At 41.8% G+C, this 25415-nt stretch overlaps 1 protein-coding gene across 1 annotated transcript in view; it reads right to left on the reverse strand.

The window, feature by feature from the left end:
• LOC126174871 (dual oxidase) overlaps positions 1 to 25415 on the reverse strand; it is a 557146-nt gene that overhangs the window by 435454 nt on the left and 96277 nt on the right. The gene's annotated exons all lie outside the window — the stretch shown is intronic.

A 25415-nucleotide genomic window follows, 5' to 3' on the forward strand; every position in this document is an offset into this window, starting at 1 on the left:
GTCTTTCGTATTTTGATGATGTAAAGTCAGGTAAAACAAGTACTAAGTTTCTCAGGATTACACGAAAGACGGAAGTAATGAATACCAGGAATGAGAGCAATTGCAAACTTAACAACAGAATTGGAGAACACATACGAGTGTTGCCCGGAAAGTAATGCACCGCATTTTTTTCTTCAACAGTTCTTTGTTGAACATAGTGAGAATAACACACACGAAAGAATGGTGTTTTATCTACACACCCTATTCTTCCACGTAATCTCCGTCCCGTTCTATGGCCTTCCTATAGCGCGAAACAAGGCCCTGTATGCCCTGACGGTAGCAATCCTTGTCCTGGTGCTGCCGGCCGCGGTGGCCGAGCAGTTCTAGGCGCTTCAGTCTGGAACCGCGCGACCGCTACGGTTACAGGTTCGAATGGATGAGTGCGATATCCTTAGGTTAGTCAGGTTTAAGTAGTTCTAAGTTCTAGGGGACTGATGACCTCATATGTTAAGTCCCATAGTGCTCAGAGCCATTTGAACCATTTGTCCCGGTGGCGGAGCCAGTGCTTCACTGTGTGAACTTGCTTTGCTGATTGACAGATGCTGCTACAAATGCCGAGTCGTAATGCGTCTGCCCTCGCGAATGACAACAGCCGTGGATGGTCTCCCCGACTGTTGCAAATCGTGGAGCTCCGCCGATCCGCCTTCTGAAGCGCAGTGCCAGCGACTAACTGTACTTCTGTTGACAGCACAAGGGTTTTTGAATATTCCCCACAGTTTCTTTCTTTGCATTGAGAAATTCTATGACGGCACGTTGCCTGTAACGTACGTCACCTACAGACGCCATTTCGAAACTGTCCTGCAGCAACGCTATCTCTCGGAAGTGATGGAAACTTGGCGCACTCACTCAGGATACTTCAAATAATACATAAGTGACGTTCCACATTCGTAGCATTATTTTCGGCTGAATGAAAATTGCGGTGCATTACTTTCTGGGCAACCCTCGTAGAAGACGAAATGATGGAATCCTGCTGTCTTGGAAATTACATAGTGCGCTACGGACAAAGAAAGGCAAACGTAAGATGAGGTCTACTAGCACAAGGAAAGAGATAATTATTCATCAGAGGAAGTCTACCAGCATGACAGACCGTAATTTGAGTAAGAAATTTCTCTGGGAAAACTGAAGCGTTTGACGTGTATTATAAAAGGATAGGGAAAACTAAGTGTAGTGGTAACAGAGACTGGATTGTCTATAACAGATGCTTGAGTACATCTGGTTAAGTGGGATTCTGCTGACGAAAGGATTGGCACGAGAGAGAAAATTACGGCAATCAGAAGAACGATACTGTGATAAGCCTGAAGAAGGAAGGAAAGAAAAACGGACTTATTAGCGTCAAATGCCACATCAACAACGAGACGGAGCAGCAGAATGGATGAGACAAGCATAGGAAGGATACTGGCAGATGCATTTCGTAGAAAGCGTCCCGGCATCTGGCTTTGCGGATGTAAGGAAACAAGGTAAATCCTAGATATGAATTGCTAGATGGTGATGAAGGGCTGGTGTGTAGCATTTCTGGCTGATCTGTTATACGAGATGAGCGGTTTTTCCCGCTCGTTCATTTACTTGAAATGATGTCCCGGAAAAAGAGGGAATGGGAAAACCCTCCGAGTGTGATACAAACTGGGAGAGCAAAAGAGCCCATGACACCTCACTATTAAGAAGAGCAATGGTACCTGGGAGGTACACGACCGTCGACCCCTTCCACTGTCACACACACACACACACACACACACACACACACACACACACACGCACGCACACATACATATACACGGACACTTCCCCTTCAAAACTCATAAAATGCAGAATAGAAAGCGGGTACTTACATCCTGGAGTCGTGGTAACGATGAGACCAAAAGTGATAAAAATGTCTACTTCATACAAGTACAGTAATGCGTCTTTTTTACTATCATATTGGTTTGTTATTTACGAAAATTCTCTGCAAAATATACGATGTTCATTTTTTACAATCTACGCATATTCGAAGCACGGAAGACGTATTGTTAACATTCTAGTCTAATGACGTGTATTGTCGTCATTATTTCTTTGAAATATTTTTCTTTATCGTAACACGAGACAATTTTGTTAGGCTATTTCTTAGTCCACCCCTACTTTCGATAGCCTTCGTGTGAACTGAATGTTTACGTTCCTTTGATCTGAATTATAGAAAGAAGCATTCAAAGAAACTAAACGCGTATTCAGTAAAAAATAAAAGTAGTACACCCTTCACGGGGTTCAGACCATTCACCGGTGTTCTAGGTAGGATACTTACAAACGTGATCAGAGAAAAGTTTGGTTTTCATTGTACAGGAACGATAATTTTATCAAAGCAACATGCTTGGTGTCACTGTCACACACATGGCTGTAGTAGCAGGAATTAACCTTCAAACGTAGGAGTTCTTTTGGTTTCTTCTCAAAGATAGTCAACCCTATTGTTTGTGCAATAACTGCAGTGTAGTATCAAAGTGAAACATAGTGAATACATGAATGACATAGAAATTGAACAGCAGATCAACGAAATACGTTTTGTGCGCTTATTGATTTTTGTCAGTCATATATCGGTATCTAAAATAGTCGCTACTCGTACCTCGTCCATTACCTTCCTCACTCTGTTATAAATCATTGTTCGCAGCATCTCCACGAGAGCCTCGAATATTGATTACCACCTTTCTTTCTCTTTCCTTAGTGTCCCAAAACTTCAATTTCATCCTTAATGGTGAGGTACCGCTGTGTTACTTAAGTATGCACAAGAACATTCAACTTCATTTTCCATTTTCCCTGCAGGAAATGCCTCATACATTTAATTTGACCATACTTCACAACCAGCTTTTTTTTGTTGTACTTAGCCAAATTTCACTTGATTTCGAAGCTCCTTCTTTACTTTTTTCTTTTAGACTATGTTCCTCATCCTTCAGAATTCTGTAAGAAATGCTGATAAAAGCCACAAATCGTCTGTCACCTCCTTAAGTTCACAGTCAATCGTCGGTGAGTTGTTTCATACGTCTCTCTTTCTCGTCAACAGAACAAAACTGGGAAACAGTGGAAAAGTGAAGAGCTACTGTGCAGAAGTTTCGGTAAGCCATCTACTTTATTTTCCCTTTAAATTTCACAGAATGTTTTCGAGAGGGAAATGTACAGAAAGAGGTGTTATCATTATAAAAGGTATTCATTCTAGTCTCAGTGATTTCTGAAAATCTGTCAGGAATAGGAACGGTGCCATTGACTATAAATAACACGTCATTACTTGTCTGGTTTTATTGTTTGTTTCCTTCTCTTCATTTTCTCCAGCGATTGGTATGCCGTCGCAGTGTAGGGAAATAATTGACAACAGGCCATCGATTATTTATCAGTTACTTTTAATTTCATTCTAATTTGTCACTTACCCTATGAGAAGAAAGAAGATTAGCACCAGCTGTCTGTCAATTGCGCAAAAGTTGTCTTTTGTGTGTCCTCAGTGTAACCGTTTTTTGTAAATTAGCCCAGTAGTTTCCAAGAGATGTGTGGAGAAACCGTTAAAAACTACACATAGGCTGACTTGTATCGAAGACCAACGGTCGTTTTCTGACTCGCGGATTCGACCTAGGTCTGCACCAATGCTCTGGTTGTAAACTATCAAGTTGTCTGTTAAACTCAATAAGCAGGCTTCACGGTCTGTTTCTCTTCGTAATATCTAGATGTGCAGAGGGTGCCTGCTCATCAGTCTCTGTTTTCTCTTGTCCCACGAATTCACTCTTAAAAAAAAAAAAAATTGAGAACGACGTATCCCGAAGGAATTATGCGAATGGGACGGAAGTCATTAGCTGTAGTGTACATGTCCAGTCAAACAAATGATTACAGTTTCAGAAAAGTTGAATGATTTATTCAAGAGAAAGAGCAAGTCAATAATGCGTTGTCTACCTCTGCCACTGACAGAGTTGTTGGATGTCGTGCTGAGAGATATCGGCCAAATTCCGTATTCGCTGGTAATCGGGAGCCAATTAGAAGCTGTGCCTGGAGACGCCCGAAGGCGACGGGATACCAACCCACCTATCGCCCGCCACACGGCCCTATAGCAGTAGTAATGGTCCGGGGTGCCATTTCTTTTCATAGCACCATCCCTTTAGTTGCCATCCTCGGCACACTTACGGCACAGCGGTACGTTGACGAAATTCTACGCCCAGTTTGTTACCCTTCATGGCAAGCCATACTGGGCTTACATTTCAACAAGATGACGCCCGCCCGCGCGCGACGAGAGCTTCTATGCTTGCCTTCGTGTTTATCAAACCCTACCTGAGCCAGCAAGGTCGCCGATCCCTCCGCAGTTGAGAATTTTCGGAGCATTACGGATAGGACCCTTCAACCATCTCGTGATTTTGACGATCTAAAGCGCCAATTGGACAGAACTTGGTACTGTATCCCTCAAGAGGACATCCAACATCTCTATCTGTCAATGCCAAGCCGAATAACTGCTTGCATAACGCGTTACTGACTTGTTCAATTTGCGAATTTCTTTCTCTTGAATAAATCGTCCAATTTTTCTGAAATTATGATCATTTATTTATCACTTTGTTTTAGACTTCGAAGGTTCGCTGTCCTGTTTGACAAACTTAGAGTCTCTCAATATGCAGTTTCTTTGAAGCCAATAAACAGCAGCAACTGATGTTTCTGGTCTTAATGCTGGCAGGTGACGATGGAATCTATTTCATCAGTTTCAAACCTCTAAACGAGCACTACAGCGCCTTGGCCTCTAGGTGTCGGATACAATTGCAAATATATTTGTACTCCCATAATTATCACGGGTATTCATTTAAATAAATTACTCATTCAAATAACCTGGAATTCAGGTGACCACTAGAAGTAGACCTTCGATTCCATGACCGAACTGTCATTCCATTTCAGTTCTCGTAATACAGTTACATGCTTTTGTCGGCTACTCACTCCACAACTGGGAACGTATGTTTTTCTCTTCACAAACACCTTCGTGAAACCACAGTGAACGGTCGCATCAGTAAGACAAACAGACACTGAAGTCCCTTCCTTGTTTGCTCCACCACGTGAGTACAAAATTTGACTTCTCATTCCCGGCTGACTCAACAGATCGCGAGCTTCGTGCCGTCTTGCAGCAGGCAAAAGTGAAGGGCAGGATCGCTTGCAAAAAAAATGACCCTCGCCGTTATTAACGTAATTACGCTCCCAGAAGACAAAGGAGGGTGTTTTGTGACTGTGTGTGTGTGTGTGCGAGCACGCGCGCGCTCGTGCTCGTGTGTGTGTGTGTGTGTGTGTGTGTGTGTGTGTGTGTGTGTGACAAAAACAAAAGATAGGATGAGAGAGGGAGGAGGGGAAAGGAGTTAGAGAAAGAAAGGGACAGATATAGGAAGACATAATGAGATTGGCAGAACTAGAGAAAGTGGGAAGAAGACTATAGGTTATGGTTAAAGGTCTCGTCGAGTTCGAGGTCACTGGAGACGATGACGAGTGAAAAAATCGCCTTTGGGCTTGCTGAATAAATCAGCACGGGATCGAAACTAAATCACGTTTGCCAGAAAGGGCTTGAATATTTCTCCAGAATACATGTCCAAAGACTTCATCATTAGACCATGTCGTTCGATGTTAAAGAATTATTTCCAATGTAACACCATTGAACAGCCACAGTATAAATTTAATCGCCAAAATTACACTACATTTATAGTTATGTGAAACATGGATTTTCCAAATTTCTTATACGTCATTTTATTTTCTTCAAAACAAATGTTAAGTTCTCGTTATCACTTATAGGAACAATACTAAACACAGAGAACAAAAAATAAAATATAAAATAAAAAAGAGTAACTAAAGATCAGAAAAATGACATGACAATAACTAGAGGATTGTGTTATCAAAACATCGCCATAGGATGTTCGAAAGGAACTTTCAATGCAGGACAACCTTTGATGTTAGTGATATGTGGGAACCAGTTGCAGAAATATATGAGTAAAGAAAAACATACATTCAAGTAGGTAAGAAAATGAAATACCTGGAAAATAATTACTCAGTACAGATAAGCGAAGACGAATGGGAGAATAAGCTAGTAAACGGTGTTCATAATGAAATGACAGTAGGTGAAAAATATTAACCAAAAGAAAAAATAGACTAAGGGCCTGATATTAATGAACTGAAATTAAATAAAAAAAGGAACAGTAAACCATAATACATCATGACGTGATTGAAGTGGTGATAAAGATGAAAATACTAGCGATAGGGGGAAATTTACAGTCTATCCCAAATTGCAACTAGTAATCTGTCACCTAATTTTTCACAAAACAGAACTAAAATAATTCTAAAAACTGGACGTTTACTAATTATAAAACGACTTCTTTGACATCACACAAGTTAAATTATTGTATAGACTGAAATGAAGATAATAAAAAAATTGTGATTGATTTCCAGGTTGCGATTAAGTTGCATATCAAATATTGGAATAAGAGAATCTTGCACAATATCTACCAGAAGGTTACCGACATTCCTCTTACATATTTTACCGTAAAAAACCTGTTTCTCACTGTAGAATGGAGATATCTCTTCAAATGACTGAAAAGTCTGAAGCAGATGGCTTAATGTATGAAAGAGTAATACTCCTTACGTCACATAACCACGTTAATAATGGAAATTATAACAAAAACTAAGCTACAATTTGAAAGTTTATTAGAAAAGACTGACAATTTCTCCATATTTATTTAATGTACTCCTACAAGAAACTCTTAAAGCACCAACCAAAATGGAAGTAAAATAAATAGAAGGAAAATACAGTTACTATAGGATTTTTAGATTTCGAAGTAAAATAAATAGAGGGAAAATGCAGTTCATGTACAGTAGGACTTTTAGACCACGTTGTAGTACCGGTAGAACCAAAAACGGATACGAGAAATACCCAGCACTGTATGATATTTCAGAACTGTCGACTAGATTTTTTTTAATAAAAAGGAACAATTGTGTTGTTATGCTAAAAAGAAAAGTGAAGTATACATACAGAATTTCAAAAAGAAAATTCATGTCCAGCCATTGAATTACTTTAGTTATGTAAGATTAATCACATATGCCAGAGGACATAGTTAGCAAAAAGCCTTTTGCAAATCGCAAGAATTCTTAATTAGCAACCATTTCATCTTAATGTTAAATACATTTTTGGCTGATCATTTATTTGAAGAGTTTGGTGAAATTACGAACTAGATCTTAACCATATAGATACATTACGGGTATGGAAAAGGAAGAAGAGAACAAGCTAAGCATAAAACAAATATTACTTGTCACTAATACTGAAACACTAGAGAGTGTATAATAGATTGTATGCATCCTACAACAATAATATTGAAACTATAAAAACTCAAAAGCTGTAATAGTAATTTAAATTTTAATGTAGCGTTAAATTTCCTGTCTCGTAAGTGAGCTACGTACAATGCATAAAGAAAAACTGAGCTAACTAGACTGTCTGTTGTTTAAAATCATCTTCAGCGACAGGATCGTGTTTCAGATAACCTCTTCACTAAAAACCTTGTTCGGCATAAAGAAATCTTCAGGGAACAAGAGCGAAGAAACAAATGATGCTCGTGTAAGTGGGAAAGAGGCAATAGATTGAACAGCTACAGAGTGATTTTCCTGCTTCAGATGTCAGGATGGGGAGTTATAGGAACAGGAAACGCCAATTATAATGGCATTGAAACAAATATACAAAAGTTTTTCTCAGTATTTGTCATAGTATACTCGTATTCGAAGGAAGTGGATGAGACAGAGTTTTTGTAGCCGATGTGGCATTCGTCTTCTCGAATGTGAAAAAAACACATTAAAACCACGTTTAAAAGCGCCACGTCGTTCGTCGCATGTCTTGGTGAGTACAACTGCGCTTAGTGTGGGGGATCCCAAACACGCGAGCGGTATTCCCTGGAGGCAAACATTACACCTTCTCCGTAAGAAGATTTTCTGCACCACGTGTGACTCATCTTCACCGTAACCATTACTTTCAAGACTTCATCCAAATTAGTGCAACTAAAATTTGCGTCAGCAATGTGAACCTACAGGGTCTTCCACCTTTTCTTTTATTATTTGCCGAATGCCGCGAAGTGTGATGACCACAGTATGAATGAGCAACATCCGTCTTATCCCGTGGCATAAACCGGATACGACCGAGATGGCGTTGGCGATCTGAGTCAGCGGACGGCTAGCTGGCGGAGACTTCAATGCTCCATAGTAACAGCAACCCGGACACGAGCGGCCGGCCGTGGCCTTGAGCTGATCGACTCACTCTCATACAGTTCAGTTGCCCGAGACGCGCTCTCCAGCGCTTCGCGCTCGTGATTAGAATTGGCGCAGGTTTTTCAAATACAGTTTTTCAGGCGTCTGCCGATCTCTGCAGCAAGTGACTGAGCTTCTGATCAAGTTATTTGGCAAGATTGCAATTAGAGATGGAAAAAATTAAATAGTAAAATGTTTAGATAAGAGATGGAAAAAATTAAATAGTAAAATGTTTAGATAGTACAATTCAGAAATAATGGATATAGGTGGTGGAAAGCATCAAATAGCGTCAAAAATTAACATTTCGTCAGCATATAGAAGAAGCAAAGAAAAAGATCAGGAGATGTAATTAGTTTCGTTATCAGTTACTGGTAAGTCGAAGTTTAATAATAGGTCTTTATTTTTGAAAACATCGAGAAATGAATTACTGAGTTTGAAATTAAATGTTCATTTTTCAGAACTAGTTAATGTTCTTATTTGTGTGAATAAAAATATCACTCCTAACCTAAAAATCAGGGTAAACCGTTCATGGCCGATTCCTCGACTGTTGGACTCATCTCTACATGACCAATGACTTTAGCGTAATATGCTATTGTACCGCAACATGATATGTAGTACATTTATCTCGTGCAGTTATTGCGAATAAAAGTCCTGTTTTCATTGTGTAGTGTCGATAAGATAGTGAGTCGGAAAATATTAACTCTATTTTCTTAAACAGCGGTGTGACAACATTTCTGCTTTGGCTACATGGAGTGTAATGATTGTATATTACACTTACAACAATTGCTCTCTGTATTTATGACAGCAGATGCATTTACTGTATTATGACTGTTGCAGTTAACCTACATCCCCTCAGAAATCAAAAGCAAGACTAACTTAAGAAAAGCGTCAATTCATGTTACAGGCAAACTGCACATACCGAGTTTCCTACGTATGCTTCTAAAGTGCACAGTGTTTCTGACTTATTGAACGTTTTCTCGGTGTACGTTTTACGAAGTTAGGAAACTTACTCTGGATGCCTCACAATTATTGCAAAATTATGGAGAATTCACTCAAACCGCCATCAACCAATATTGTATTTTGCTAGAAGTCAATAGTACACGTACGTATGCAGTTCTCCTATCCTTTGTACGACTACATCTCTTAATTCAGTATCAGATAAAATATCTGTAAGTTGTTCATTTGTTACTAAGTTCGTTATCGCTTGATCTTGAAGAATGGAACAGTTTAAATTCTTCTGTTTCTATGGCGTCAACAGTCACAGTCTCATGGACTGAAACCTACGTTTCCTGCAGTGAAACAAGTTTATAAAATTATATTTGGTGGCGCCGATGTTTAGAAACATTGAAAATAGTACAAAGGTGTCTAAATGAAAGTATAAACGATTACAGATTAATCATATTAAAATATAACAGAAGCAGAATGAAGTAGACATATGGAAAGGCTGTTTCTCTTCCATTTTTAGAACACGCCTTAAATGCGGTATAACTTGGAAGGCAACAATTTTGAAACAAGTCAAGTGGATGAATAAAGTTCGTAATGAATGGAGATTAGGAGGAACGGGAAGAAAGAAGTAGAAGAAGGGACATATTGGTGGTACGTTTGTTACGATATCACAGCATTAGTGCTGTGGGAGCAGTAAAACTAAATCCGACACTCCTCGATCAGATCTTGTACAGTTTGCTAATGAAAATTGGTGTAAATTGCCTTTTTGTAAACTGTTACGGAGTATATAGAGTATCAAGTACGAAAATGCATGACGTCGATGACTGACAGTATCTTTAAGTTTGATGGTTTGAATGAGGGATGAAAAAAATGTGTATATTCTCAGTTTATGAAACACTGCAGGGAGATTCATAGGTATATAATATGTGAATAAGAAATTGCTTGTTGTTCTAGTCCTTTCTCATCGTCCCAATATTCGGTCAACCACAGTCATACTATGAAGCAACAGTGAACGTCGGCAACAAAGATGGATTCGGGATCAGAGTAGGGGAGAAGAATTTTCAGTATGCGACATAGTTTAACGACGACGTTATTTGTAATCCGTAAGCAGAAATGGAGGTTCAGATAGTTTTGAAAAATTGTCTAGGGAGAATGAAACTAGTAAAACCAAATTTATGAAGGGTGGCGTCATTACCGTCCGGAGACGCCCGTGAATGCTACGTTTGTTAAATAAACTTTTTTTTTTATTCGACACAGCCGTATTGATGTTTCCAAATTACTGTTTTCGACCTATCAAGCGTTCATCTTCCGCCCAATATGCTTCACAGGAATAATAAAACTGTCAAAGTTTCATAAAATGTTGCGTATTTACGTAATCTGAAAGTTATAGAGTTGATCATGTCTGCGAATAAAAATTATTTTAACAGTGAAAAGATTTTCTAACAGAAAAGGAAATCAGGGAAAACTAAACCAAATTACGAGGCTTCTGTATGATGATAGATGCAAGTAAGCGGAAAATTTTGTGTTAAACCAACAGTGAGGGATATACAGCGGATATCCAGTCAGTCTGATTCTATCTCTTGGAACTGCCAAGAAAAGCATAAATACACGGATGAAGGAACATACAGTCTTCGCCGACTAGAGAAAACAGAAAAAAATCAGATGTATCATACCATGCTTGTCAGTCAGGAAATCGTGAAGTAAAGTTTTCCGAAACCAAAATTTTATCTACGGTGACGAATTATTATGCACGGCTGTATAGAGAAGTCATCGAAGTACGCAAACATGGAGACAATTTTAACAGAAACAAAGAAGTCATGAAATTTAGTGATATATAGACAGTTACTCTACGAAATCGATATACAAAACTGTAACAGTTAAGCTTTTTATTCTTGTAAATATGCATTTCTGTATTTGTTTATTCAATTATGTGTACATTGTCACTATGTGTTGCCGATGGCTAAATTGAGTACACACTCAAAGGCCAAATAAAAAAAGAATAAAAAAAATAAATAGAAACGTTTTATCTTTGACAGAGACAATAGATAGTTAAGTTTTTGTCGGGTACCATCTCTATCGGTCACATTTAAACTTCGACCGCGCCCCTTTCCCGCAATATTTATGTCGCTCTCCAACGTCTGATGTTACAGTTGACAAGATTGAGCAGAACGAAGTGCAGCTCTGAAGATAAATCATTAGGAACGAAAAGTTTCGTGGACCACGACCATACAACCTGCGAGTTTCACCAGCAGCTAATACACCCAGTAGTGAAAACCTTCGTTGTACGATTTAAGTTTGTTCTAAGGATGCTTTCATGTAGGTTATACACATACAACGCCTTTAAAATAAGAATGAATAGCGACTGGCACACGATAAATTGAACATTCACTGACTAGAATATATTTTATATTCCACGTTATTCATTAACTTGGTTGCTTAGTGATCGGCACCACCTGCCGTGAATTGATGTGCACATTCACTTTAATTATAAAGTTATGAATTACGTAAAGTGTTCAGAAAATTTTGTCTCGGTATGACAACGAGAGTAGCTGAAACAATTGTCGCATGCCGCACGTCTTGTAAGACGGCGTAATAGAGCACTTACATCATGTAGCGGGAGACGTGACTTCTTTCAGAAAGAGACGCACGCCGCTTACCGAGTGCAGACCGAGGCGCGGAGCGGCAGCTCCGGAGCGGAGGTCGAGATATGCGAGGAACGAAAGGTCACGGCGCCGCAGCAGCAGCAGCAGCCGGCATTTCAATGCCACTTATGCCGGCGAAGCGAGGCGAGGCACTCACCCTTGCGAGTACACGGCGAAAGGAGCCGACAGCCACCTCCTCCAAGGCTCACCGCCACCGGTCTTCCATAGCGACAAACTTCCGTGTCGACTCCTCGCGTTTCTGCTGGTACGTCTGCTGCAAGCTGAGAGGTCTACGGTTCGTTTGAAGTGAATACTGTCCCACCTCATGTACATTATTTCTGTGCAGGCGAACAGGCTTAGGGGGAGCATTCACACGCCTTACATTTTCTAAATACCGAAGCAGTGGTCAATAGGACTGTTACGGACGTCGAACAGAGCCTATCGAGAAAGCTGTCAATAGGGAAGGCCAGAGAAATTTGCACACAAGGAAGTCCACCGACGGAAGGGGGGCGGGAGGACGCTGAAGACAGTACAGTCCTTGTCGTCATGCGGCAACGGAGAGATTTATCTGACGTCCAAAAGGGCATGATATTTGGCTCTCGGGCTAAAGGTGGACATATTTTCGAAATAGCTAAGTTTATAAACTGTTCACTTGCCGCCCTGGTTAAAGCAACCGTGCATGGCAAAATGGCGCTATCCGAAACCGATCCTGAGGTACCTCTGACGCACCATGGGCCTTAGTGATGAACGACGCTGGGGAAATGTGTGCGGGCAAATAGACGTGATACCGCTGAGTAATAACCGCCCAGATGACTCAAAGGGTTAACAACAAAGTGCCCTCAACGAATGTTCAGTAACCGTTACTGCTGATGGGCTTCCTCAGCAGGCACCTGGTTCATGCATTCATGCTGGCTGCTGTTCATCGGCGACGAAGGCCGAAATTTGTACTCCAGTAGCGCAACTGGAAGTCCACTGAGAGGCGACTGGTGGCCTTTTCCGATGATTCATGTTATAAGCTCCACCGGACAGATAGCAGACACCCTGCAACAGTCGTCGAAAGGGTCCATGGCGCAGAAGCGAGCGTTACGATCTGGGGAATGGTTTCGTGGCATTCCCTGGGTTATCTAGCCATTTTGGAAGGCATAGTGGATCAACACAAGTATGCATGTATCCTAGGGGACCATGTCCACCCCTACATGGAATTTATTTTTTCTCGACAAGGTAGCACCTACCAGCATGACCATACAACGAGTCACACAGTTCGCAGCGTAAGTGCGTGGGTCGAAGAGCACCACGAAAATTTTACCATACCCTCCTGGCCACCAAACTCACGGGTTACGAATCCAGTCGAGATCACCTCGATCGGACTGTTCGCGCAGTGGATCCTCAACCAAGGAAACTAGCGCAGCCGGCCACGACAATAGAGTCAGCATGGCTCCACATCCCTGTATCTGTCTTCCAGAACCTCACTCTCTTCTGCACGCCTCCCACTGGTCCGCGTGGCAAAAGATGGTTATTTAGGCTTTTGACAGACGGTCATATTAATGTGACTGATGAGCGTATGTCGAATGGACATGACATTGCGCTTGTAGAAGTGTCAGATCTCGCCATGAATCTGTGTGCAATTTAGGCGTTTTGCGCGTAAGAAACGTTCTGCCAGGCGTACTTCACGTTTGGATTATCTTTTCAGTTGCTGCGTCTTATTCACTGCCACAGAGGCATGCAGCTGTTATCCCTAACGCAGCAGAACTGTCTCTGCAGGAAACGCAGATCATGCATTCCCTTCTGACATTTGTCCCTCTTGCTGCGCAGTGGTCTTCGCGTGCCGCTGCAGAATATACTGGGGCATCTAGGATTGCCCAGTCTGAACATAGAAGTTCAAGCCATGCGGCTACGCCTTCAATAATAAAAATTGACATTAAAACAACAGCTTTTTGGTTCTCTTGTTTTTTTTTTCTGCCTTTGGTCTTAGCGTGGATCGGCTTATGTAACTTATTTTCTAAAAGTCCTCTCGTAGTTTTACACGTTTTGATTACATTGTTGAATGAGGGAGTCATAGAGAACGACGTAATGGTCATTCAGAATGCCCTTCAGCAAGTGACGAGCGATTTGTCAGCAGAGAACAGTATGTTAATCTCATTAGATGAAGTCCGCAGCTCATGTTCGTGCGGTAGCGTTCTCGCTTCCCGCGCCCGGGTTCTCGGGTTCGATTCCCGGCGGGGTCAGGGATTTTCTCTGCCTCGTGATGACTGGGTGTTGTGTGATGTCCTTAGGTTAGATAGGTTTAAGTAGTTCTAAGTTCTAGGGGACTGATGACCATAGCTGTTAAGTCCCATAGTGCTCAGAGCCATTTCAACCTCATTAGATGGAGAGGGTCTCCTCATAGGATACGGACAGTTCCGCGGAAGTCGGAAAGAGAGCTGCTACGTGAATATTGAATGCCGGGCAGGCTCTTGCACTCGGGTGTGGCCAGTGAATTCCGCGTTGCACCACAGAGAATAATAGAGCACTACGTTTTTGCCTTCCTGCGTGTACTTCAAAGAGGCACGCACGCGGCACCGCCCGTCCAGCACGGGAGAGTCAGCTGTGTTCACTCTGAAAACGTTGGTGCAGCCAATAGTGTTGCCCCGCTCTGGAAAGTGTTCTTGGTGCATAACGTTGACCGGCCATGAAGTCCAGTGGCCACAAGGTGCTTAAAAATGTGCGTCTTTTATGAAAATGGAGGGGAGTTGCACTTGCTTTCTCCTGCTTTGAATTATGCCTATCACCTTGGAAAAAGCATGGGTCGTCCCCACCATGTAGAGTTAAGTTCTGTGTAAGATCTTACGGATTCTGCCCCGTGCCGTCTCAAAGAGGGGGTCATCATCGACCGCCGTCTGACAGTGGTAGGCACACGATAGCTGTTTAGGGAAATATAAGTGTCGCCACTGCAGTAGTTCGATCCATACTCGTATGCACGTGGTTACTTGTTCCCTTTGCCACGCAACTGGTGTTTGCTTAATTTAGTTATAACTTGTGGCTTCCTATTGCAATATTAGCTTTGATTCTGCGAGCTGCCCATACTAGCAGATCTTGTGCTTCATCTATATCAGCGGTCGTCAAACTGATACCCGTTGGTCGCATGCGGCCCTAATCAAGTATTCGTACGGACCGCGGTGCTCAGCCGCATTTTATAATAATATTGCGTCTAGCAACTAACAGCCGAATCCAAAAAACGCCAAGAACTTCTCAAGGATGTAGTTTTAGTGCACAGTAACAAAAAAGTACTTACAGACACAGTAAAATGTTAAAACGTGGTTAATTTGATTTAATATTTTTTTAATTTTTTTTTTTTTTTTTTTTTTTGTATTTCGACCTAAATGTCGCAAAGGAGTGTGACTGAATGGAATATCATGTACGTATCAGCTGCTTGGTATAAATTTTGACAGGGAAGTTACGTGGATTCGTGATTGCACATTACAGAGACGGTCATCTTCAAATGCGATACTTATGTACAGCAAGAATGTGAAATTAAACTGAGGCTGTTGTAATACAACGCAATGAGTAGAAGGAAAATGTCATTCAAAATATTCTGTAAACATTTATGATCCTGTCTCTTATTGAGTAATGCATTTGAATATAAGTAAAACTGCTAATATTAATCAATTAATCATCTGCTCACGCAGAAAACACCACACTACATCAGGAAATTACAGTGTCGCAACTTTGCGGTGGGTGAGGGTGGCAGAAATGTCAACCAACAGTAGACAAGGTGAGTCCAGACTTTCAGTGACCATTAGTTGGGGACCAGCGGGCAACGTATAGAGCCCTTACTGTAGCTAGTCTATTGGGGGCCTGTAGCATACTAATTTATGTAGGTTACCAGTTACTAATAGGATCAGTACATAAACAACCCGAGGTACCGACCCACAATGCCGGTATTGGCTCTTGAGCAAAAAATTTTTCACGACCACAGCTCTATATAGTCTTCCACACTTTTTGATATCTTCACATTGTGTTAGCATCACTTTGTAATTTGATTTGAGATGTACAAAACTTTTCTTTCAGTTAATTTCATTGCGATTTGTGTCAACATATACAACAAATAAATATCTTTTAATCTAAGTCTTAACATAGATTTGAAGATCCTTCAACTTGTTTTCCAACTTGTCATGGTTAGGGGACCCATTTAAATATAACCTGCTGTATACCCAACTGGTTCACTTTACCGTATCGGTGCTGTCCTTGTGCACTGTGTATAACTACAAGAATAATTTACTTATTATTTTGTGAAGCCAACGAACTTTGCACTAGCTCGTCTTGTGTTACTACAAGTTGAGTTCTATTAACAAAGAGGCTATAACTTTCAGTCTTTACTTCAATATGTCGCAGATCGGTTAAAACTATTATGACTAAAACGTTCGGCTGAAGAGATGACACGCAGCTTTGAAGGACAACATGTTGAGCATCATCGACAAAAACTTCGTGTTCGAGAGGACGGTGGTTTAATTTCCCGTCCGGATACCCACATTTCGGTCTTCCATGGTTTTTCTAAATCTCATAAGGTGAATACCGTGATGGATCCATCGAAAGTTTACGGCCGATTTCCTTCCCCGTCTTTAATTAAAGCTTGTGGTACGCCCTAAGCCTCCCTTTTTTCTCCCTATCTCAAAACTTATTTTGAAAATTTACCAGATTCGAATTTCTAATGTATTTCAGTGCTGTTATTTATTTATGATAAAGATCTTGGTCACGGTCGACGCGTCAGAGGTGCAGAGAGCGTAGAAATTTATGTCGTAGATGCTTTTTAGATCCAGTGACTCCACGGGAAAAAATGTGAGCTATAAAACAGAATGTCAGTAGACTACTCAAGACGCAATAGCCTTTATACGGGGCCTGACGCAATTAAAAAGTTAGTACCGCTAAGGAACCGCTGTGTACGTTGCTAATTGGAGAGCGGTTTTACCCTGTTGGGCTAGAAGCCATAAACCTTTATTGGCTGGAGCCGCATAAAGACCATGAACCTAATTTCTGTGTGCCTATAATGAATGAACAACGTTGAGCTACACAACATTCTGGCCAGCCACGGCGGTGTTCATCAGATGAGTAAACGTCTACCATTATCTGATGTGTCGCAGTGATGAACTCTGCCATTTTTTCCCCCTTATATTTGTGTATTTTTTCCTGCCGATGTCTCTAACGGCCAAGTCGTCGATGATGCGTTAAGCTCTGATCTTAAAATGTAAACGAACAATCAGGATACTGGACACTGTGATGCAGTTTGCTGCTGTTACACACCTAACAAACGCCGTTGTGTCAAGTTGTACCTTCCTACTTGAATGAACTTCTTACAGCGTCGTTTGTTACTATTCTGCTGCTGTAGACGCCGATGATATTGATTCCCACTTACGACAGCCGCAGTTCTTGTATTACGAGGTGAATTTGGACTGAACGGTCATTTATCAACCATATAAACCTTCAAACAGTTAAATTTGACTTACAAACAAACAAAATCTACAAAAATGCATGCGTTAAAATATTTTTCAACAATGAATAGAAATAATACCGAATAAAAACTGAAAGTAGTGGCATACTCTAGACGAAGTGGTTGTTAAGAGTTGATGAGTCAACTCTATTTAAGATGTAGAAATAATTACTTACAAAAGAGCTTAAACATCACACGAAACTAAGACACTTCCAACAGTAGTGCAAAAATAGATTAAAGGAGGGGAGCGCTCAAACCATTTGCTGTTCTACTGTCAGAAGTTACATCATATGCAGCTGATACAGAAATAACCCATAGTAATACCCAGTAGTGTCTAACAACCGAAACACACTGTCTGAATGTTTTGGTCTAGCAATCAGAGAAAGCAGGTTTCCTAGACACCCCAAAACTGACGACTGGGCAGGATTCAACAGCCTTCGAATTTTAAGGGAACTTGACTGCTCACTACCCACAGTAAGACATTTCAAGGTAACGATTTTGATTTTATGAGGATGCATTTAAAATGTAAATCGCGTTGTAGAAGGGACACATTCTGACAAACAGGCAGTCCATGTCCCTAAGCTCACTGGCTGTAAAGAAAACGCAAGGTCTGAAGAACTCATTGTGGGCTAGAAAGAATTACAAGGATACTTTTATAAAGATTTTAAAGGCATTGTCAACCTTACAGCTGTTTCTGAGCTGTTTTCGAGACCATTTGCCGCTTCAGTTCAAAGTGTGTGTGAATGCGGGTGTGCATGTGTAGCGGATTGACATGTAAGGCAATTCTACTTCTAAAGATAAATATTTTTACGCTAAAACTGTTCAGGACATGTACATTGCGTTCCTCACGTAGAGTTTCCGAGTCTCCATGATGAAGTTGCGTAAGTGCTACAATATTTCAACCAACTTTTATGTGTGAAAAACCTGCTCTTTTCAAATATACATGGTACAGATAGAAAACTATCAGGGAACCCACAGGAAAAAATCAATCTCAGTCTTTGTGGATCAGCCCTAGTATTTATCCATTCTTTTATGCAACCAGCCTGAACAATTTGCATTTTACCTAAAGAGTTTAAGTACATAACTGGCCATTAAAATTGTTACACCAAGAAGAAATGCAGATGAGAAACGGGTATTCATTGGACAAATATATTATACTAGAACTGACATGTGATTACATTTTCACGCAGTTTGGGTTCATAGATCCTGAGAAATCAGTACCCAGAGGTGGTTACCTCTGGCAGTAATAACGGCCTTCATACGCCTGGGCATTGAGTCAAACAGAACTTGGATGGCGTGTACAGGTACAGCTGCCCATGCAGCTTCAACACGATACCACAGTTCATCAAGAGTAGTGACTGGCGTATTGTGACGAGCCAGTTGCTCGGCTACCATTGACCAGACGTTTTCAATTGGTGAGAGATCTGGAGAACGTGCTCGCCAGGGCAACAGTCGAACATTTTCTGTATCCAGAAAGGCCCATACAGGACCTGCAACATGCGGTCGTGCATTATCCTGCTGAAATGTATGGTTTCGCAGGGATCGAATGAACGGTAGAGCCACGGGTCGTAACACATCTGAAATGTAGCGTCCACTGTTCAAAGTGCCGTCAATGCGAACAAGAGGTGACCGAGACGTGTAACCAATGGCTCCCCATACCATCACGCCGGGTGATACGCCAGTATGGCGATGTCGAATACACGCTTCCAATGTGCGTTCACCGCGATGTCGCCAAACACGGATGCGACCATCATGATGCTGTAAACAGAACCTGGATTCATCCGAAAAAATGACGTTTTGCCATTCGTGCACCCAGGTTCGTCGTTGAGTTCACCATCGCAGGCGCTCCTGTCTGTGTTGCAGCGTCAAGGGTAACTGCAGCCATGGTCTCCGAGCTGATAGTCCACGCTGCTGCAAACGTCGTCGAACTGTTCGTGCAGATAGTTGTTGTCTTGCAACGTCCCCATCTGCTGACTCAGGGATCGAGAAGTGGTTGCACGATCCGTTACAGCCATGCGGATAAGATGCCTGTCATCTCGACTGCAAGTGATACGAGGCCGTTGGGATCCAGCACGGCGTTCCGTATTACCCTCCTGAACCCACCGATTGCATATTCTGCTAACAGTCATTGGATCTCGACCAACGCGAGTAGCAATGTCGCGATACGATAAACCGCAATCTCGATAGGCTACAATCCGACCTTTATCATAGTCGGAAACGTGATGGTACGCATTTCTCCTCCTTACACGAGGCAGCTAATCATTTGCGTATCACAGCATCTTCTTCCTGCCGGTTAAATTTCGCGTCTGTAGCATGTCATCTTCGTGGTGTAGCAATTTTAATGGCCAGTAGCGTAATATTTCCTTGATTTTGCTAGGCTTATATGTTACGATTGCCCATTCATTCTTTTCATTTGCTGGACTTGCAAGTTCCTAATAATGTGTTGACAGCGGATGTATTTTGTTTTTCTTTTTGACCATCTGTTACCTTAAAAATTCTTGCTGTCCTCTAGTAAGTCCTAGATTTAATAGTGTGCCGTTTGAAATAGTTTTCATAGAAAACCCATGCGATCTAGTGCCTCCAAACATCATCAGAAAGTTTCTCAGTCTTCAATAATTAACTTTTTTGCTTGTTTTCCTATTTTTAATTGGAAATGTTAAAGCTCTCTTAAAATTCAGCTGAGAGTTTCTCCATTTTGTGTGCTTTTTTTTCCTTGTTTCCTTACATTAATCGCAATTCATGTGTTTAAAAGCAAAAATAGAAATATAAAGTTTTTGTTAAACACAGTCTTTTTCTGGGAGCCATGTTATATTTTTGTGACATGGTAACTTATCACTGCCAGCTCTTCGCTTGCTACAGTTTTTCAAAATTTGTACTATTGTGTATGCGGTGATATAGCTAACATTTGGATCGGTCAAGGAAGGGGCTGGAAGGTCATCCGCATGCTAAGAACACTATGTATAAACAGAGTTAGCACTATGAAACGGAGTATTATCGCCGTGCAGTAGGGTATGCTTGTTAGGAAGAATAACTCATTCCACCATGTAAATTTGATCATTTAATGTGTCCTAGTTATTTTCAGAGGTATGCGCTATTGGGGAGCAATTATAAGACCAACTGGCTTTCGGGTAAGCAGCCGGATGACGTCCGCGACAAGCTCCGATATTTCGACTGGAGCACATCCTGCCATTTTCAAGACGAATGTGTTCTATTGTCGAAATATCGGCGGTTGTTGAGGACGTCACCCGGCTGCATTTCCCTAAGTTATTTAAACATTTTGTACGACAGGAGAAACTCAGGTATCGGAATAATATAATCACTTGACCATTTGATACGACGAATTTATCATATAATGACTTAGTCCTACCCAGCGATGTTAGCGGTAATCGCCTGGAATAACAGGAGCTTTCATTGTTCCTCTAGCGAGAAAACGCCATCACTCTTTTCACTGCAAAGGCTGAATTTATGATTCTGTGGGGAGAGCGATCTTGAGGACCCCTTGACCCTCCTGCTTGGGAATACGTCTATTAACTCGCATTTGCGCAGTTTATCGCCCGGCACCTCGGCTAATTTGACACAGCTGCAATACGGCCCGCTGGTACGGGAAGCGATGCCACGCGCCTGATTGGTGGGGACCCCTGCTTCTGCAGGCTAACGAGCTCCGTGACTCTCGCTCGCCGCTCGTTTGTTAAGCAGGATAATAAATACGCGCTCGGCGGCCCGCGGAACCACGAGCGGGGATCGCCCCTAGCCCCCCGCCAACAGAATTACCACGGAGCCGTAAAAGTCGGCTCTCTTGTTACTGCCGACTATAGCCGTGTTTTCCCTCTTCTCAGCCCACTCAAGACATTTGTTGCACGAGTTTACGAGTTGCAGCAAGAAATAAATCAAAATCTCCTACATGTGCAGATAATTTAGGTTTAAGGGTAACTTAAAATCACAACAGACACACTTTCCTGACAATGAGGTACACACCTGACCATTAAAACTGCAACACCAGGTATGACGGCAAATAACGAAATTTTACTTACCATGCACATACAGCAAAATGACGATTAAATATGTAGATGCTTTGGAGGTGTGGCAGGGTGCTACATTTACAGGAAGCATTCAATAAGTAATGTAACACATTTTTTCTGAAAAAACCTTAATGTACTCTCTATTTTGGCTAGAAAACACTATTTTTCAACGTAATCTCCCTTCAACGCGACGGCCTTACTCCACCTTAATAGGAGGGTCTGTATGCTGCAAGGTACCACTCTACTGACCGACGCCAGAGTCAAAGTCTTGCTGCGTTGATAACCTCCCTACCACCCATGTACTGCTTCCCGCGGAGTGGGCCAAACAGACGGAAGTCGGAAGGTGCTAGGTCCGGATTGCAAGGGGGATGAGGAAGAACAGTTCATTAAAGTTTTGTGAGCTCCTCTCTGGAGCGCAACTTGCGTGAGATCTTGCGCTGTTACGCAGGAGGAAACGTTCGTTTGCATTTTTGTGGTGACAGACGCACTGAACGCGTATCTTCAATTTCCTGAGGGTAGCACAATACCACTTCAGACTCGATCGCTGTACCATGAGGCAGGACGTGAGTCGGAACAACCGCTTCAGAGTTCCAGAAGAGCGTCGTCATGACTTTACTGGCTACGGGGGAAAGGAAGCGGCTTTGAAATTTTTCTTCGGAGGAGAGGTAGTATGGCGCCACTCCATTGATTGCCGCTTTGTTTCCGGTTCGAAATGAATCCATGTTTCATAGCCTGTGACGCGGCTCCACAAAAATTGTCACGATCAGCCTCATAACACACAATAATTATGTACAAATGGTCCTTTGTTGCTCTTTATGGCTTTTTCTTAGGCGATGAAGAACCCAGCGAGCACACGCCTTTGAGTGCCCGAACTGGTGGACGAGTGTGTCAGCATGAGCAGTGGAGACGTCCAGTTGAGCAAGGAGGTTCCAACATTGCGAGAGTCACAGCTGTGTGCAGCCGGCCGAAATGTGAGAGATCGGATAGGTTTGTATGAACTTGTTGCGATGATGACAGGTGCTTTGCCGAACTACTCACTGTGCTTTTGTTCACTGCCAGGTCTCCGTAGACATTCTGGAAGAGACGCTATGGTTTTCGGCCAAAGGAAACTCAATGGCAGGTCTCTGATTGAAACGCGACTCTGTAACAGACGCCATTTTGAAGGCTATGTATAGCGCCGCCACCTATCATAAGTTTGGGGCTGAAGTGCGAATATTCCACGATGTCCCAAATGAGCTTGGATGAGAGGTAAAGATTTGCATTCAATGCTGCTTCAACTTGATGACGGAGTTTGTACAAACTGGTGGGTGGTGACTGGCCAATCTCTCAGCAACCCATGGCCTGTGAGAGATCTGCAGATCGTGATGTCCAGGCCAATGGTCGAGCATCCTCTGTATCATGGTAGGTCAGCACAACACGCTCAGCATGTGGTCTTTCGTTATCTTGTTGAATTATGATGTCATGGAGACTGAAGATAAGAAAGACCCACAGATCTGGACTCGTCAAAAATGCAACAGCTGCTCTCCAAATCACTAGCTGTGTGAAGAAGAGAGTACCGTGTTATGCACCAAAAACCACCAAATAACATCACACTTGGTGGGTGGACCCATATGCCAATATCCAGTGTAGTCTGGCACATTTTTTTCTGGTCAGAGTGTCCACACACATGTATCTCAATAATCGTGTTGTATGCAGAATTAGACTTGTCTGAAGACATGATGCAGTGCCATAGTACACTGTGGTATCGCTGAGTCACCACCATTGCACCTCTTTCTGTGCTGCCACATGAAGGAAAGCTGCAGTGGTCGCCATACTGACAGTCCATGGAGCTCCAACCAGTGTCGCATTATGTCAGCCAAGGCGTGCAGAACTTCACGCATAGACAAGGTGCTGATCGCCTACTCGGCACTGCCTGGTGCCTCTCTGCCCTGTATGATCCTTCTCAATATACACTGAAGTGCCAAAGAAACAGGTATAGGCATGCATAATCAAATACAGAGATATGTAAACAGGCAGAATACGGCGCTGTCTCCGCGCTGTTCATTTTTGGAACACAACCTACGACCAGCTTAGAGACAGAAGTGGTGACGCTTTCTGCAGGACCTGATCATCATTTTGCATGACAATGCTCAAGCACGTACAATGCAAGCTGTTACTGATTTGTTTTACTGATGGGGCTGCTAAGTGCTATACCACCTACTGCACTCTCCTGACTTAAGCCCTCGTAGGTTCAAATCGATTTCTAAACTGAAGGAAACACTTCACGGCATTTGCTTCAGAATTTCTACAAATTCGTCGGGCAATAGACCGCTCGAACAGTCAACACAACTGGCACTGCTAAGAGTATCCTACGACCTCCACATCGCCTGCAACGGGCAACGGGTTATACACAACGCTAGTGACTATTTTGAACGTCAGTAAAACTTTGAAACATGTATCTATTTTGTACGAGCTGTAAATACACAGTTGCCACTATTAATCTTCCACCCACGAAACCTGATACCCAAAGACTACAAAATAGGTTATATCAGTAGCGTCCCATATTTCAAATAATTAGGTATATTTCTAGAACCCACGGGGAGTAAGAAAATAGCACAAAACATTCGCCTCCAAAAACTAAAGAGAGCCTAAGGAAGAACCTACAGGGTGAACGATAAAAAATGGTTGTCCAAACACACTGAAACTAGGCAGTATAATAAAGCATTAAAACTTGAAGTACTGTATGCCAGTGGAACCTGACAGCCCACATAAAAGGTGAACTAGAAAACTTATTAAATCAAGGAAGTAAAATCATCAGAAAGATACTAGGGCAAAAGAAAACAGAAGAGGTCCATAGACTAAAATCTAGTCAGACAACTAAGAAATTGTCCAACCTTGCAGCAGACATTAGAAAAAGGTGATTCAAATTTTATGGGCACGCCTCGAGGCTTCCCAAAACAAGACTTACGCACAAAATTGTTGAATACATACAAGGACTTGAAATTATATCCTGGATACGTCAAAAAGGACCTACAAAAAGCTCAGATAAATTATTCAGATATTTTGGACAGAAAAGTATTTAAGCAGAAAGTTGACGTATGGGAAGTCAATTCAGGCAACAAAGCACCGAAGAAAGCAGGAACAAAATAAACAGAGGAAAAAAAGAGAGGCCATGCAGAGAAAATGAAAGAAGTGTGGAAAAAAGGAAAAAGAATCAAGAAGCTTTGTATGATCCAACAGGATCTAATCGCATATACATGCGTCGAAGGAAAAACAAAATGGAGCATTTGAGGTGGACGACAAAGCTGTGTCTAATCACTTTCTGGAAGTTAATCTCATTGCCAGCGGCACTTATAATTTTGAACAGGCATTCACGGAAATTTGAAAGAGAGGAAAGAACCATGTTCTTAGACATTACGTGCTGAATGTGGAAGAGATACCTGAAGAAGAAACTGGTGTCAGAAACACAGCAGGACAGTGAAGCAACCAAGATGATGGCAGTGAAGATGCTGAACAGAAAGAAGAACTCGATCAAACTGCTTGTAATGATGATGCTATAGTCCTAGACTGTAAAAACAAAAAAAAATTATTACTACTGTAATAACAAAACGTGAAACTTATATAATCTACCGATCTGTGTGATTCTTGATGAACATATGTACTAAGCTTAAGGATTTTATATTTACCGTTAACAAATTATTGAGTCCCAAAAAGAGACCAGAATTAACTGTCCTAAATCGAATAAAATGCATAACTGTATTTCAGTTTTTGAATCATACGTCCCTTGAGGTCGATTAAGCCCCGGGTTCATTATGTTTGGATGTAATCGATATGTTGGGAATAGTTGAATAGGTTTGCCAATGGTGCTTCAGATACATTCTATCCAGATGGAAATTTCATTTGCATTGGCTTGTGAACGAACATGAAAACAATTTTCAGACTCTTTCGGCGATCGAATATGGAACAGGCAAGCCATGGAAGAAATGGTATTTTCCCAAAGGCAGGCAGTCTAAAACTTTTTCATAAGTTGCGAACGAACATTGTCCAGTTAGAGTACAGCTCGAGGAATGCGCTGAAGGAAAG

The sequence above is a fragment of the Schistocerca cancellata genome, chromosome 3, assembly GCF_023864275.1.
Source record: "Schistocerca cancellata isolate TAMUIC-IGC-003103 chromosome 3, iqSchCanc2.1, whole genome shotgun sequence".
Taxonomy (NCBI): Eukaryota; Metazoa; Arthropoda; class Insecta; order Orthoptera; family Acrididae; genus Schistocerca; species Schistocerca cancellata.